The sequence below is a fragment of the Pimephales promelas genome, chromosome 19 (genome assembly GCF_988280905.1).
Source record: "Pimephales promelas chromosome 19, fPimPro1.hap1.1, whole genome shotgun sequence".
Lineage (NCBI taxonomy): Eukaryota > Metazoa > Chordata > Actinopteri > Cypriniformes > Leuciscidae > Pimephales > Pimephales promelas.
In genome coordinates this window covers 4347509-4365559 of record NC_142787.1, presented here as the reverse complement: position 1 = coordinate 4365559, position 18051 = coordinate 4347509, and the positions used below count along the sequence as shown (strand labels likewise).

Sequence of the window (18051 nt, the reverse complement as noted above, 5' to 3'; positions counted from 1 at the left end):
GTAAGAGTGGTAAACTTTGAGTTCACAACTAGTTTACTTCAAAGTTTTATTTTGTACTGCAGTTATACTACAAGTGAACTTATAGATATACTTCTAGTTTACTAGTTATATACTTCTAGCCTGGATTTTTAGTTTATGAAAGTACACTTTTAAGTATACTACTCAGTAAACTACTAGTTCAATAGTTTTTATACTATAAGTGTACTTGTAAGTTTTCTTTCAGTGAACTTAACATCATACTTATAGTTTACTATTTATATATTATTTTTTACGCTGTGTTATATGAAAAAAAAAACCCAGCATGGTTCATATACAGCAACCATATATCTTTCTTACTTAAATTGGCCAGAATTACCTTATGTGTTTCATGTAAGACCAATACATGTCCTATAGAAAATCAGACCGATTATGGCCCCTTTCATACTAAATAGCACACATACAACTTATAGGGGAATTTTGTGTCGTATACGAATACTGTAAAAGTCTTATATGAGTTGTACATGACAAAAGTATCGAATGGTGTATGGTACTTGTAGAAAACACACAATATTCATATACAAATCATTTAAAGTTCTTATATCGAATCAAATGAGTTTTACATGACAAACATATGCAATGGTATATGGTTTTATTACAAAACAACTTAAATTCATATACAAATCATTTAAAGTTCTTATATTGAATCATATGCTAGTCAAATTAAAGTAATATACGATTTATACACATTTTGTGTAATTTTTTTATACTTGTTATAAAAAAGTGTCATACAGATTTCATGTTTAGATGACCAACATGACTTATACAAAGTTTGCAAATTTGGAAATTGTACAGTACAGAATTCTGTTCATTGTAAAGTTTAAAAAAGGCAAAATTCAAACAGTGGTTTTAACAAACTATTTATTTTATTAACAAACAAGCCCCTTTACATCATAGGTTAACCTTTAAAATAAACAATGAATGCAAAATATAGGTATTTCTGTCAAATGGTCTGTGATACTTCAAATCCTGAACAGTGAATGTAAGTCCAGTGTCAGTGAAGTTGATTCAGTACCTTCGACCTGCAACAGTACAGCAGTGCTCGAGTCAACAACATTCAGCAGAAGAACAGTTCTAGGATACGAGCGGATCAGTCGCAGGGTACGAGTGGATCAGTTGTGTCCAGTTGCTAACAGTAGAGTTTCATAGAGCAGGAACGGCTGTGCAGATCCAACTTTCTCGAAAAATCCTGGAGTGCTGGTTCTCTAGATAACACAACACAAAACCAGATCGATCACAATTAATACAATTTGTGTCACACAAGAAACTATTTTGGTTAGATTAAGAATAGAATTTACTGATTTCCAAGTAAATTAAAGACTTCATTCATCCAAAAATGTTAATTCTGTCATTAATTATTATTATATGTTGTTCCAAACCAGAGTTTTGTTCATCTTCGGAACACTTAACGAAGTTAAGCCTATACAACTACTATTTCCAAAGCCACGGAAAGGAAATCAAAAGTCAAAACCATGTCCTTTGGTAAACTTGAGGAACACCCATCAAAGTACAAATGTGGGGAGGCGTTGCGACAGTTGTGTTGCAAAAGTGGATCTCTACCGTCAATCAATGCAAAGACATGTTACGCACAGAAAAAAATCCTGTTGAAAATTTTTAACTTTGCCGTCAATTTGCCGCAACGCTAAAAAAAATGAGCCTGCCTGCGACGCACGAATGGATTCAAAGTGTTCAAGCGTATACATGTGAACACAGCATAATGATGTACCTTTATACCAGTGATCTCAAACTCAATTCCTGGAGGGCCACAACTCTGCACAGTTTAGCTCCAACTCACACGTGTAAGGAAGTTTCTAGCAATCCTGAAGGCCTTGATTAGCTCAATGGATCATTTGTGTGCTTAGGTTTGGAGCAAAACCGTGTAGTCCTGTGGCTCTCCAGGAATTGAGTTTGAGATCACTGCTTTATACCTTTCTGGGGCTTGAAAGCGGTAGTTGCATAGACTGTCAATGGAGGGCAGGAAGCTCTCAGATCTCATTAAAAATATCTTAATTTGTGTTGTGAAGATGAAAGAAATTCTTACATGTTTGGAACAACATGAGGGTGAGTAATTAATGACAGACATAAATTTAGACACCCACCTTAAGAAATCTCCCTAATAGTCAGCCGCCGGAAGAATCTGTGTTCCCTTCTTGTGGCTGTGATGTTGGACAGGTGATAGGCAGACATTTCCCAGTCAGTGGAGTCTAAAATTAAACAGCAAGAAAACATATACCTGTCAAGTCATGAAAACAATTGGTTTGAAAACTAATTTTAAGTCAAAAATAAAAATTACTTTTGTAAAGTTATTTGACTGGACAAAATCAAAATGAGTGTTATGAAACACAGAAAATCATAGTTATACGAAATAGCAACAAAGCTATGATTATTGTTTTTGTTTGTGCCCATGATTCTCTCATGTTATCTGTTAAATCTTACCATCACCAAGTTCTAGTCTGTACAGTCTTTAAACACCAAGCCTGGTTAGCATTAGCCACTCGGTGCATCATAGAAATGCTCCTAGAAAAGACAAATAGCTAAATCAATAACTTACATTTAAACATAAAAGCATAACCACCAAACATCAAAAGTTATTCTGATAAGTACATTTTGCATAAATATTTAATCTGAAAGAATTAATTACCCATTCTAAGAAAATTGGTCGTCCAAAAAAGGAAATTTCACGTGCATTGTTGGTCTGCAGTCTGTGAGTTGTAAAAGATAGTTTGAGGAGGATAAATACTTTTACTATTTGCACGTCACAAATATTGTCATAAACAATATAAAACACGTAATGTAAGGAGTTAAAACACTTACTATTTGTTTTTACTGTTAAAAGCACATCACATATATTGTTAAAAAAACAATATAATGCCATGAAATACATATTGTAGATTAGATTAAAAACACTTACTTTCTGTGTTTTTCCTGTTAACGTTACAAGCAAACCTCCCTCGTCGTCAGCTCAGTTTTGAGTCAAAGAAGATAGTCGCCTTGGCTTAGAGAAAATATTCGGCTCGTTTAAGCGCACAAAGCATTTAAATATCGCTGAAAATAAATATATTATAAAATACATATTGTAAATTAGATAAAACACTTACCTTCGCCGTTTCCCTGTTAAAAAACAAACGAATCCTGGTCAGCTCTGCATCGGAATCGGGCGTCGACGGAAGTGCCCCCCTGAGAGCGGTTTAGCCACGCACAGCAAACAATAAGACGTTATACAATGCATAAATAAATGCGATAAAACACTTAATCCATGCGCTTTCCCTCGTCGTCATCGAATGCCTTGCATCGCGAATCATTGAAAATGGCGTCTATGTAAAATGTCTCTGCATGTTTCGTCGCGCTCAACAAGTAAAAGTCCCGGATGTAATTCATCATCGAGTTTTATTTAAATCTTTTTTTTTTTTTTATTGAATATGTATCAAATAACAAGCAAGTACAGAGCACAAAAACACATAGAATTCCGACATGTTATATCAAGTATATTAAACTTCACACATGGAAAGAAATAAAAAAAATAAAAAAATAATAAAATAAAAAAAAATAATAAAAAAATAAAAATAATAATAAAAAAAATAAAAAAATAAAAAAATAATAAAATAAAAGACATACACAGAGGAAGTTTTATTTAAATCATGGGGTGCACCGATTTAACAAAGTTGCGTCAAACATGTTTCTAGAACAGTGAATAAAATGTTGAAAATTGGCGAGAATATATTTTTGTATATGTGATAAACTCTGGTGGTGATATGCATAAGAATACCTTAAGGAAAGTTTTATGTTTGTACAGGTTAAGAATAGTATTTTATTTTATTTTATTTTTTTATTCAGAAAACTTTAAAGGGAAATACAAAGACATTTGAAAACCCCAATTCTGATAATTTACTCTGATGAAGATATACATGTCTTTCTTTCTTCAGTCAAAAATAAATTAAGGTTTTTGAGGAAAAAATTCTAGGATTTTTCTACACAGACTTCAATGGTAACCAAAAATTAAAATTTTCTAAGAAGGTTCAAATGTCCATCTCAATGTAGCTTCAAAGTCTCGACATGATCCCAGTCAAGAAGTAAAGGTCTAATCTAGCGAAACGATCGATCATTAAAAATAATAATAATAATAATAATAATAATAATTAAAAAAATACTAAAAATAATAATAATAATATTATACTTTTGAAACTTCTTTGAACATTTGAATAGTTGGTTGCCATTGAAGTCCATTCTGTGTATAAAAAAAATTAAGTGATACATGGATATCTTGGATGACATCAGGGTGAGTTTGAAAGTCAACTTAATACTTTAAGATATATGCTGGACATGAATATTAAATTAGCATTATTTTCCTATGTTTTTACATAAAGAAAATCTATATGGCTTTTGTGTAGGACATGCAGTATATGACATGTATGATTAAAATATATATTAATATTATGCAATTTATATATGTTGATTTTTCAGCATATATGTCTCTTACAATATTCTGTTGGAACATATAAGAATCACAGGTGTTTTTATTTTAGCAAACCTTTTCCATATGGATAGGTTACTACTTGCATATTATACTTGAAATATACCTTTTACTGTACTTTATGTACACTTGATGTTAACTCACTCTACCAGTGGACTACAAATATAAATATTCACAAGACAAACAGGAGTCAAAATCAAAAAGTCATTTACTTTATAAATTTTCATAGTTTTCAAACAAATATTGTTTTGGATGCCCAGTTCAAACAAAGGACAACACAGTACGAACACATACATAACTACCCACAAACAGGTTGTACTTCTTTAGTTTCTGCATTTAAAGTATACTACTAAGTTTCCAATTAGCTTATAGTATTTATGCTTGAAATAAACCATTAACTGTACTTTAAGCATGCAGACTTGATGTTAACTTGCATGTTAACTTGCATGTGAAAATTATTTAATAAAAGAGTAAACACAAGTACAAGCCAAGTACACTTAAACTTTCAGTATTCAGAAAGAATACTTTTCTTAAGTATATCTTGATCAAATGATTAAGTACAAGTATACTTAGACTTTTCTGTATACTTGTCAGTATAAGCCAAGTATACTTAAGTATACTTTTGTTAAGTATATATCTGAAAAGTATATTGAAAGTAGACTGAAAGTACACTCTCTTATTTTTAGTTTAAAACAAGTATTCTAATAGTACACTTGAATAAACTTATTTTTCGTAAGGGGACCCTTAGAAACCCTGAAGCTCAATGCCGACACACATTAGCTGACTTTGCCATCTAGTGAAAAACCGAGAGAAGTGCAGAAGCATTTTCACTTAGTGTTCAAATAGGCTAATACATTTTGTTTGTCAAAAAGAAGACCAAGGACACAAACGGTCTTTATAATAATAGCCAAACTAAATAGGCTAAAACTTTGGTAAGTTGAATCCTGTCAATTTCTCACCATCATGTCGTTCCAAACCCGTAAGCTTTCGTTCATCTTCAGAACACAAATGAAGATTTTTTTTTTTTAAGAAATCTGAGAGCTTTCTCCATTGACAGTTCCGCAACTACCACTTTGACGTTTCAAAAAGTTCATAAAGAGATCGTAAAACGAATCCATGTAAATTGAGCGGTTTGGTTCAATTGTCTGAAGAGATTGGATCGTTTTGTAAAATGAATTTAGGCTCAGCGAATATAAACAGAAGCTCAATTGAACCTACAGTAGCCTATTTGACGTGCGAGAACAAACCTCTTGCAAACATGATTGAGCTTGTTTACCACAATTAAAGTGTGTTGACGAATGTTTAGATGTGAACAAAAGCCTGAATGAAATCTTATAAAGAGATCGAGTCTCTTCAGAAAATTTGGACTAAACCGCTCATTTCTATGGGATTAAATCCTGCCATGATTCAAAACTGAAAATAAAGTTCTGAAAGGTTGAAACTAAATGTTCAAAACTTCAAAATCCTACAAAAAAATGTTTTGCAAGATCGAAAAATAAGATTTGCAAGCTTGCAAAATATAAAAACAATTAAAAAATATCTGCAAACATTATGTTGTTTTTGAGATTTCCTTCTTCAGAACTTCAAAAAAAAATTTACGGTGTTGCACATTCATTTTTTCAGAGTTTCAAATTTGTCAGTGTTCTCCCACTGTAGTTTGTTTTCCAGATTTGAAACCTTGCAAATGGTGATCTGAAAACTGGTGTGCGAATGAGTGAAAAACAGGTTTGTAACTCTGAAAACATAGTTTTGCAGGCTTGAAAAGTGATTAAAAAAATAAAATCTCTGCAAACATAATTTTATTTTTGAGTTTTCCCTCTTCACAAGTGCAACACTCTTTTTTTACGGTGTTGCACATTCATTTTTTCAGAGTTTCAAATTTGTCAGTGTTCTCCCACTGTATTTTAGTTTGTTTTCCAGATTTGAAACCTTGAAAAATGTTGATCTGAAAACTGGTGTGCGAATAGGTGAAAAAAGTTTTGAAACTCTGAAAACTGAGGGTCGACAGGGCGAGACTTATTACATTAGGCTACATTACATTTGCACTCATTTGCAGAATATTTTTCAGAGCTGAGTTTACACAACAACAACAAACAAACTAAAATACAGTGGGAGAACACTGACAAATTTGAAACTCTGAAAAAATGAATGTGCAAGACCGTAAAAAAAGAGTGTTGCACTTGTGAAGAGGGAAAACTCAAAAATAAAATTATGTTTGCAGAGATTTTATTTTTTTAATCACTTTTCAAGCCTGCAAAACTATGTTTTCAGAGTTACAAACCTGTTTTTCACTCATTCGCACACCAGTTTTCAGATCACCATTTGCAAGGTTTCAAATCTGGAAAACAAACTAATACAGTGGGAGAACACTGACAAATTTGAAACTCTGAAAAAATGAATGTGCAACACCGTAAAAAAATGTTGAAGTTCTGAAGAAGGAAATCTCAAAAACAACATAATGTTTGCAGATATTTTTTAATTGTTTTTATATTTTGCAAGCTTGCAAATCTTATTTTTCAATCTTGCAAAACATTTTTTTGTAAGATTTTGAAGTTTTGAACATTTAGTTTCAACCTTTCAGAACTTTATTTTCAGTTTTGAATCATGGCAGGATTTTAATCCCATAATTTCATAGATTAGTTTTATGATCTCTTTATGAACTTTTAGAATTAAGCATCAAAGTGGTAGTTGCGTATATAGCTGTCAATGGAGAAAGCTCTCAGATTTCATCAAAACTATCTTAATGTGTGTTCTGAAGATGAACAAATGCTTACGGGTTTGGAACAACATGACAGTGGGTGAGTAATAACTGAATTTTAATTTTTGGGTGAACTATCCCTTTAAATGTGTTTTTTTTTTTTTTGGCCAATATGCCGCGTTGCTTGGTGGGATTATGAATTTTATTTGACTATTATTTGGCAGATCTTGTTCATTAATTGTTAACTAAATTCAAATCATTGTTATTATTACTTCAAGATTTCTTCAAGAATCCCTTCAAGCATGCAAGGCAGCTGCTGGAGGATAGGAGGAGTGGGAAGCTGGAGACAACAAAGGAGGAGCTGGAAAGGCATTTCAGTCAGCAGCTCAGTGATGCTGATAGACTGATTCCTCTGGGTTCCCCGGGGTATGTTCCTCGCCCAGCCCCCCCAGCTGTGCCCTTTAATACTGCACCCCCGAAACTCAGTGAGGTCGCAGATATCATTCGGAAGGCTAGAGCCGCCTCAGCACCAGGCCCCAATGGAATACCCTACAAACTGTACAAGCATTGTCCCGGTGTGCAGAGGATCCTGTGGAAACTCCTAGGAGCAGCATGGAAAAAAGAAGTTGTCCCCGTAGAGTGGCGGAGAGCCCTGTCTGTCCTCATTCCCAAGGAGCAAGACTCAAAGGATATCGACCAGTTTAGGAACATAGCCCTTCTAAACGTAGAAGGAAAGATATTCTTTTCCATCATGGCCAAGAGGATGACCTCGTTTCTTACGCGTAACGGATTTATAGACACCAGCTGTCAGAAGGCGGGCATACCAGGCTTTCCAGGGTGTGTTGAACATTCCTCGGTGATATGGGAACAGATTCAGAGGGCGAAGAGGGAGAAGGGCGATCTGCATGTCGTCTGGTTAGATCTTGCCAACGCCTACGGGTCTGTTCCCCACCAACTTATTACATACGCCCTGGACTTCTTCTATATCCCTGATCCCTGTAAAGGATTGATATCCAGATACTTTGAGGACATCCAGATATGCTGCACACACGAAGACTTCACCACAAAGTGGCAACGACTTGAAGTTGGCATTGCCATGGGGTGCTCAATCTCCCCAATTTTGTTTGTAGCAGCATTTGAGATCATCCTCATTGGGGCAAGGCAGGTGGTTGGAGGAGTGAAGTTGCCATCAGGCCAAAGGCTACCCCCACTGAGAGGGTACATGGATGACGTTACCACCATTCTCCAGACAGCTCCATGCACTGTGAGACTGCTCAAGAGGTTTGACGAACTTGTGGAGTGGGCAAGAATGAGAATCAAACCCTCAAAGTCACGAAGCTTGTCCCTTCAGAAAGGGGTCAGGAGTGACCGCACCATCTTTAGCGCTGGCGGTGAGGAAATCCCCTTGTTGTCAAGCCAGCCTGTTCGGAGCCTCGGCCGAACTTACTCTGCAGACCTTACGGATAAACAGATGGGGAACGCCGTGAAGAAGCAGTTGGCAGATGGCCTTGCCAGGATCAACCTCAGTCAGCTCCCAGGCAAATACAAGGTGTGGTGTTACCAATTCACACTGTACCAAAGAATAATGTGGCCACTCAAGATGAGTGAAGTTCCCTCCTCCACAGTGTGCAAGTTGGATAGTTTGGCAAACTCGTACATAAGGAAATGGCTCGGGCTACCAAGATGCCTTTCTGATGTAGGTCTCTTTGGCAAGACCAAGCTTCAGCTGCCCCTACGTTCCATCAGCGGGGGATATAAACAGGAGAAGGTGCGGTTGATCATGGAACTAAGAGAGTCCACTGACCCTCTGGTGAGAGCTGCGGATGCCCAGGTTCTAACCGGGAGGAAATGGAGGGCCAAGGAGGAAGTGGACCTGGCAATAAGTAGGCTGCAACACAGGGAAGTGCTTGGCAGAGTACAGGACGGCCGGGCAGGCGTCGGGTGGGGACAGGCCCCCCTCTTTTGGTCGAATGCATCCAAAGAAGAGAGGAAGGCAATGGTGGCAGCAGAGGTGATGAGAGCTGAACACGAGAGGCTTACCATCAAAGCAGTGTCCCAGGGCCAACAGGGAGGCTGGCTGTCGTGGGAAGGCGTTCTAGACAGGCAGCTGGCTTGGTCTGATGTATGGAAGATTCCTCAGGCCAGGCTAAGTTTTCTTGTCAGAGCAGCATATGACACCTTACCTTGCCCCCGCAACCTCCACCGATGGTTCGGCAATGAGGAATCTTGCCTCCTGTGCAGCACTGCTAATGCGAGCTTCCAACACATCATGTCTGGCTGCAAAACAGCGTTGGCACAGGGGCGCTACAGGTGGAGGCACGACCTGGTGCTGAAGAAGCTCGCTGAGGTAGTGGAAACATGTAGGCAGGAAGCGAATAGCAGGCCCCCGGCCCTAATCGCACATTCCATCCAGTTCGCGAGGGCTGGGGAGAGGGGTAACACCCACCACCGGAAGGACACAGGAAGACTCCTTACACCGGGCAAGGGGTGGACACTAGCAGTCGACCTTGGGAAGCAGCTCCAGTTTCCCAGGGAGATAGTGGAAACGTCGTTGCGTCCAGATCTGGTGCTGTGGTCTGCTGCTTGCAAGGTGGTCCTGATGGTGGAGCTCACAGTCCCATGGGAAGGAGGACTTGAAGCTGCCCATGAGCGGAAGCGGGCCAAATACTCTGATCTGGCTGCAGAGTGCAGGGAGGCTGGTTGGAGGGCAGTCACATACCCTGTGGAGGTGGGGTGCCGGGGGTTCGTGGGCTCCTCAACCTCTCGTCTGCTCCGCGACATGGGTGCAACAGGTATAAGGCACCGGAAAGCCATGAAAGAGCTGGCAGAAGAAGCTGAAAGAGGAAGTTACTGGCTGTGGCTGAGAAGGAAGGCAAAGAATTGGGGTCCAGTCTCCATCTAGGGCATCAGCAGGGGGTGGCAGGGAGAAATCCCTGCCATCGCTCCGCCACCATGAGATGTACTGGGGTTAAAGGAGCGAAACATCCGTGACTGGTGGTCCCCAGCTGATGACCCATTAATGCCCTTTGTAGTGTTCCACAGCATGTACACCTGCAGTACACCTCAATCTCTTAGGCACCGGTGGAGGTGCGACAGGCAGAAATGCCCTGCAGGTTTCACCATCTACCTGTATGTTAAACTAATATCTGGTTTCCAGTGACTGCTGTGAAAGTGCAGTTGGCGGCCAGGAAAGACTGGCGGACGGCAGGAAAGTCTGCACTGGGAGTGGAAGGCTAGTCACCCAATCCACTTGTCCCCGTGGGGACACCCTTAACCTGACTACGAAAACGAATAAAGGAAAACAACCCGGCGGCCCTCCGAGAGGCGGGATGGAAGAAGGGCCAAATCGGACGGATTTCTCGGCAACGACTGGATCGAATATAGACAACGAGACTAAGAGGTTGAGGAAATGCAGGTGTGGGTGGGAGAAGAAGACCACGTTCAGAGGATTACGGATCCATCAGGGAAAGATGAAGTGTGTAGAAGAGAGTCTCCAGCAGCATTGCACCGCCGCACAAGCTGCAGGTAAGACAAGTGGCCTCCAGAGCCGGGTTACACACCACAGTGCTGAGGGATCCACAGCTGAGGAGAGGGAGCAGGAAGTAGAGGGAGGAGATCTAATTGTGGAGAGTGATCCTGTTGAGGGTGGTCTAGCGGAGAGCACATCATTTGGGCCTGATAACCAAGGGCCAGGTTGTAGAGGGGAAAGAAGAGAGCCAGGGCGGAGACAAGCGATCAAGTGGCCAAAAGCCAAGGAAGTGGCAGTGTGGCAAAATCTGGATGTGGATCTTAGTACCATTCTAGATCACTCACTTCGTGGCAACGTCGAGGCCAAGCTCAATCTCATCGGAGACATCTTGTATGAAGAGTGTAGAGGCAGGTTCGGAATAATCTCGGGGAAGAAATGCGCAGGCCCAAGGCCGAAAGGAAGGAGGGAACAACAGATTGAGCAGTTGGTGAAGAGGCGGCGCCAGCTGCGAAAGCAGTGGAGGAAAGCTGAGGAAGAGGAGAAAGAAGGTCTGAAATCACTGTGGAAAGACGTGAAGGAGAGCCTGGCTGGCTTGCGAAGGGCTGAGCGCATTCGTAAGCGCAGGAAACGAAAGGAGAAAGAGAGGAGTGATTTCTTCAAGAATCCCTTCAAGCATGCAAGGCAGCTGCTGGAGGATAGGAGGAGTGGGAAGCTGGAGACAACAAAGGAGGAGCTGGAAAGGCATTTCAGTCAGCAGCTCAGTGATGCTGATAGACTGATTCCTCTGGGTTCCCCGGGGTATGTTCCTCGCCCAGCCCCCCCAGCTGTGCCCTTTAATACTGCACCCCCGAAACTCAGTGAGGTCGCAGATATCATTCGGAAGGCTAGAGCCGCCTCAGCACCAGGCCCCAATGGAATACCCTACAAACTGTACAAGCATTGTCCCGGTGTGCAGAGGATCCTGTGGAAACTCCTAGGAGCAGCATGGAAAAAAGAAGTTGTCCCCGTAGAGTGGCGGAGAGCCCTGTCTGTCCTCATTCCCAAGGAGCAAGACTCAAAGGATATCGACCAGTTTAGGAACATAGCCCTTCTAAACGTAGAAGGAAAGATATTCTTTTCCATCATGGCCAAGAGGATGACCTCGTTTCTTACGCGTAACGGATTTATAGACACCAGCTGTCAGAAGGCGGGCATACCAGGCTTTCCAGGGTGTGTTGAACATTCCTCGGTGATATGGGAACAGATTCAGAGGGCGAAGAGGGAGAAGGGCGATCTGCATGTCGTCTGGTTAGATCTTGCCAACGCCTACGGGTCTGTTCCCCACCAACTTATTACATACGCCCTGGACTTCTTCTATATCCCTGATCCCTGTAAAGGATTGATATCCAGATACTTTGAGGACATCCAGATATGCTGCACACACGAAGACTTCACCACAAAGTGGCAACGACTTGAAGTTGGCATTGCCATGGGGTGCTCAATCTCCCCAATTTTGTTTGTAGCAGCATTTGAGATCATCCTCATTGGGGCAAGGCAGGTGGTTGGAGGAGTGAAGTTGCCATCAGGCCAAAGGCTACCCCCACTGAGAGGGTACATGGATGACGTTACCACCATTCTCCAGACAGCTCCATGCACTGTGAGACTGCTCAAGAGGTTTGACGAACTTGTGGAGTGGGCAAGAATGAGAATCAAACCCTCAAAGTCACGAAGCTTGTCCCTTCAGAAAGGGGTCAGGAGTGACCGCACCATCTTTAGCACTGGCGGTGAGGAAATCCCCTTGTTGTCAAGCCAGCCTGTTCGGAGCCTCGGCCGAACTTACTCTGCAGACCTTACGGATAAACAGATGGGGAACGCCGTGAAGAAGCAGTTGGCAGATGGCCTTGCCAGGATCAACCTCAGTCAGCTCCCAGGCAAATACAAGGTGTGGTGTTACCAATTCACACTGTACCAAAGAATAATGTGGCCACTCAAGATGAGTGAAGTTCCCTCCTCCACAGTGTGCAAGTTGGATAGTTTGGCAAACTCGTACATAAGGAAATGGCTCGGGCTACCAAGATGCCTTTCTGATGTAGGTCTCTTTGGCAAGACCAAGCTTCAGCTGCCCCTACGTTCCATCAGCGGGGGATATAAACAGGAGAAGGTGCGGTTGATCATGGAACTAAGAGAGTCCACTGACCCTCTGGTGAGAGCTGCGGATGCCCAGGTTCTAACCGGGAGGAAATGGAGGGCCAAGGAGGAAGTGGACCTGGCAATAAGTAGGCTGCAACACAGGGAAGTGCTTGGCAGAGTACAGGACGGCCGGGCAGGCGTCGGGTGGGGACAGGCCCCCCTCTTTTGGTCGAATGCATCCAAAGAAGAGAGGAAGGCAATGGTGGCAGCAGAGGTGATGAGAGCTGAACACGAGAGGCTTACCATCAAAGCAGTGTCCCAGGGCCAACAGAGAGGCTGGCTGTCGTGGGAAGGCGTTCTAGACAGGCAGCTGGCTTGGTCTGATGTATGGAAGATTCCTCAGGCCAGGCTAAGTTTTCTTGTCAGAGCAGCATATGACACCTTACCTTGCCCCCGCAACCTCCACCGATGGTTCGGCAATGAGGAATCTTGCCTCCTGTGCAGCACTGCTAATGCGAGCTTCCAACACATCATGTCTGGCTGCAAAACAGCGTTGGCACAGGGGCGCTACAGGTGGAGGCACGACCTGGTGCTGAAGAAGCTCGCTGAGGTAGTGGAAACATGTAGGCAGGAAGCGAATAGCAGGCCCCCGGCCCTAATCGCACATTCCATCCAGTTCGCGAGGGCTGGGGAGAGGGGTAACACCCACCACCGGAAGGACACAGGAAGACTCCTTACACCGGGCAAGGGGTGGACACTAGCAGTCGACCTTGGGAAGCAGCTCCAGTTTCCCAGGGAGATAGTGGAAACGTCGTTGCGTCCAGATCTGGTGCTGTGGTCTGCTGCTTGCAAGGTGGTCCTGATGGTGGAGCTCACAGTCCCATGGGAAGGAGGACTTGAAGCTGCCCATGAGCGGAAGCGGGCCAAATACTCTGATCTGGCTGCAGAGTGCAGGGAGGCTGGTTGGAGGGCAGTCACATACCCTGTGGAGGTGGGGTGCCGGGGGTTCGTGGGCTCCTCAACCTCTCGTCTGCTCCGCGACATGGGTGCAACAGGTATAAGGCACCGGAAAGCCATGAAAGAGCTGGCAGAAGAAGCTGAAAGAGGAAGTTACTGGCTGTGGCTGAGAAGGAAGGCAAAGAATTGGGGTCCAGTCTCCATCTAGGGCATCAGCAGGGGGTGGCAGGGAGAAATCCCTGCCATCGCTCCGCCACCATGAGATGTACTGGGGTTAAAGGAGCGAAACATCCGTGACTGGTGGTCCCCAGCTGATGACCCATTAATGCCCTTTGTAGTGTTCCACAGCATGTACACCTGCAGTACACCTCAATCTCTTAGGCACCGGTGGAGGTGCGACAGGCAGAAATGCCCTGCAGGTTTCACCATCTACCTGTATGTTAAACTAATTACCATTTCTTTTTTTATTGAATTTTAATTAAATAAATTAATTTATTTAATTTATTACGATAAAAGACACAACTACTCATTAAACAATTACGTGTATTACTTAACAATTATATTTATCATAATAAATTCAAACTAATTTAGTTTATTTGCCTACTGTAAATAGGTCATTTACTGTTGCCGAGCAAAACTGGCACATTAATAGGCTACAGAATTGAACTGATATGCAGACACAGGTGGGCATATAATCATCTATTCAGATTTTAGAGACAGAACCAATTGTCTTGTACCAATTAGAAAATACCCTTAAGAAAAACCTGCTTTTCACTACTCCCATAGTGTTGCAGTGGTGATAATAATATTATGTGTGTGTGTGTGTGTGTGTGTGTGTGTGTGTGTGTGTGTGTGTGCACGCTTGTGCTGTTGTTATATCAAATTAAACAAGAAAACATGCTGATTCAGATTATACCAATCATTAATTAACATGATCAGAAATCAAATGAATAAACCACACATGACAGTTTGTTTCCATTCCTCTAAATTAGCCTATTATTATTCTCCTGTAAACCTTTTAAACTTAAACCGAGACTTATAAGTTCTCCTGCCACATCCGGAGGGTGTTCGTTGTACGATTACATTATTCCACCCCTGTGGAAGTGGTTAAACCTCGAGTTACAGCTCATCCCAAGCTCCTATAGATCATCAGAAACTATGGTTACCATGGTACATTTTGAAAGGGTGATTATTTCAAGGATATTTGAAGGAGCATCCTAAAATGATTACTGTTGATGAAGATAGATTCATTGTGAAAATTAAGTGGAATCATGAGAGACTATCGCATATTATTTCAACTGAAATGATCCCATTGTGTAATTGGATGATTTGAAGTCACGTCTTTGATGTTTGCTTCAATTGCAGGATGAAACGGTTGCCAAGCAACACCAGAGAGGAACCATGGTGACACTGATGAGGGGAAGTGTAACAAATATGTCCCCCGTGGCCCCTCATTAGTGGATGACCATGTGTCTATATCACTCACAATATTAACAGTGTTAATAGACACCGGTTTATAACACTTGGAGCACATCTACGATTCATTTCAAAATATAAAGAGTTGCATTCTGAACCTATGGGGAACCACCATTTAGATATGGTGTAAACAAGTGAGTAACATTATCTTTGATATCCATCTATTGAGTCAATTTCCCAATGGATCCATAAATATGCCCATTGGCACGTATTTGGCAAGGACACACCATAAAACTCATAGAAATTTAGCTAATAATTGCCAAGACGTGCAATGAAGTGGAAATATGTTTTGTTGTCCCCATCAGTTTTTGGTTATCTGAGATTAACAACTGTTTACCTTTATAAAAATAACATACTGGTTAAGAAATAAAAATCAAGTGTTTTATAAAATTTGGCAACCCTTTTCAGTGACATGAGGAAGATACAGAGCCGTAAAGGGAGATGGTGAACGAGATGGTAGGAAAGATTATTGGTCAAAACCTTTGCATTCTCTCTCAAAAACTTTGTGTGTTTTGTGCAAACTTTTTGTGCAAAAGTATATTATTATTATATTTTAGAAAATATTTTTTTTTCCGAAAAAGTCCACACCACAACTATAACGCTAATGGCACAGAGAAACAATATCATTGGAATCACTTTCAGAATGATTTTATTGAGCTGAACGATAAAAACATTGATAGCCAATCACAATCCATCCTGCTGACACAAGCTTCAGCTTGAGGCCTTTTCAATCCAAGAACGATAACTATAAATAAAACTATAACGATAACGCTCCAGTAACTAACATAACCTCCCAGAGATACAGTACAGGAATTAGCATTGTGTCAGTCTCTGACACATAGACCTTTCTCACAACTTCTGTATTTGTGACCGGAAATACGCAATTGTCGTGGTAATCTTCCGCTCCATTCATAACAGATAGCGCCGAAGGCAACTAGTGAGAGTTGTTGCGTACCGATCTTTATGGTTATTCCCAAAAGCAGCCATACCTGTTGTTTTCATTCCTTCCCTCGTCAGTTCCCTGTCGATGAAGTTCGAAGGAACTGGATTCAGGCAATCTGGCGGGATGTTATTGATCCTGTGATCTTCTGTACTTCTCATGTCACCATTCACTAATAAGCCGTCATTGTTTGTTTATTTTTTATGTTTTGTGTATTTTTGAAGTAACGTTAGTTCATGTTCAACTTTATTAAGATATTTGTATCCAGCGGAATAAGCACATACAAATATAGACCACAATATAAAACAAGATAAATAAGAGCACACAACATGGGCTACATATAAATTTAAAATATATACCATTCTGAGTATTTAACAATCTGAGTGTACAAGGGATAAATTAATATTTGTATAATTTTTCTTCATCTTTGATCGTTCTATAGCAAGAGCAGTGCAAAAAATTCATTACCCCTAGAGGATACTGTTGAATAAAACTGACAGACTTCTTTCTGGTATTCACATCAAAATGCAGTTTATTGTAAATAATACTCCCTAAATATGAATAACTTTTCACACACTCCACCTTCTTACCTTTAATGAACGTATATTGGGAAGAATGAGCTTCAGTTCTGAAATCAATAGTCATATCTTTGGTCTTAGATACATCCGCTGCAGACAAGCATCACCACAGCATTTTACAAAGTCATCAACAACTGGACCATAACAAGTTTACATTTTTTCGAAGTTTTGAAGACTCTCTGATCAATTTTCTCCTCCCAGAGTAGGTTTTTCTAATGTGTCGACAGTTGACGGGAACTCCGTTTCCACAACGATTACGTATTTCCGGTTTTTGTGAAAAACCATGGGGAAACTCCGTTTTCTCCAAATACTGAATCCTGATTGGTTCACGTCTGTGCACTTGCCAGAAGGGGTGGGGCCGACTGCCTAAAAAAAAAAAAGCGCCGGAGGAGGCGCGGCAAACGGGGAAGCTTCGCTGTTCATCAAAGAGCTGTATCGGCTTGGGAGAATAGTGCAAGGTGCCAATTCTACTCGTTGGGAGGCCAGGTCCATGGACACGTTGCAGGATGGCGTTTTTCCGAGGCTCAGCTCCAGCAGCCTCGCGCGATTATCCCTGTTATTATTTCCACGCGTCATCAGAGGACGAAACATCGTCTCCACCGTGGCGGATCTAATCTCCGCGACCTTCGACCACTGTGCCGAGCAACGCAAGCGGTAAGTGACTCATCTGTACTGAAGACGGCCCTTGTCAACACACGGTCGCTGATAAACAAAACTTTCATTTTAAACGACCTTTTTACTGCACAAGCTCTGAACTTCCTTTGTGTCACTGAGACATGGATTAAACCTGGCGAATCAAGCTCGCTTGCTGAACTTTTACCACAGGATTGTAACTTTTTAAATACCCCGCGCTCATCTGGCCGCGGCGGGGCGCTTGCGACTGTCTTCAAAAACACTTTTCCATGCCGATCCTTATCCACAGACTCATATAACAGCTTTGAGGTGCAACTCTTTCAAATACTACTAGCTAACCCTGTCACTGTTGCTTTGTTATATCGTCCTCCTAAACATAATTCAGAATTTATTAATGAATTTGCTGCATTTCTGGGGGATATTGCTATTGCTCATGATAAAATACTACTGATTGGTGATTTTAATATTCATGTCTGTTGTACAACTTTAACTTTGTCCAGGGAGTTTTTAAATCTTATTGAGTCTTTTGACCTTGTTCAGTGGGTAACTGGCCCTACGCATCAACAAGGTCATACTTTGGACTTGATTTTAACCCATGGACTATCTGTTTCAGATATCACTATTAGCAATGCCAATTTTTCTGATCATATGCCTGTACTTTTCTCTGTTCCATATTCTGGTCAA

General features: G+C 41.3%; 1 long non-coding RNA gene across 3 annotated transcripts; it reads right to left on the bottom strand.

Annotated features, from left to right (window-relative positions):
• Nucleotides 1-290: 290 nt before the first annotated feature.
• LOC148970707 (uncharacterized) lies at nucleotides 291-5240 on the bottom strand. 3 transcript variants are annotated; one of them, XR_016147753.1, is made up of 5 exons: nucleotides 2851-5240; nucleotides 2678-2738; nucleotides 2473-2553; nucleotides 2136-2240; nucleotides 291-1241 (listed from the first exon to the last, which is right to left on the bottom strand). It is a non-coding gene; the product is annotated as an uncharacterized LOC148970707 (long non-coding RNA). The 3 variants fall into 3 exon arrangements; XR_016147754.1 differs by having other exon boundaries at nucleotides 2948-5240; XR_016147752.1 differs by having other exon boundaries at nucleotides 2678-5237.
• Nucleotides 5241-18051: the final 12811 nt, after the last annotated feature.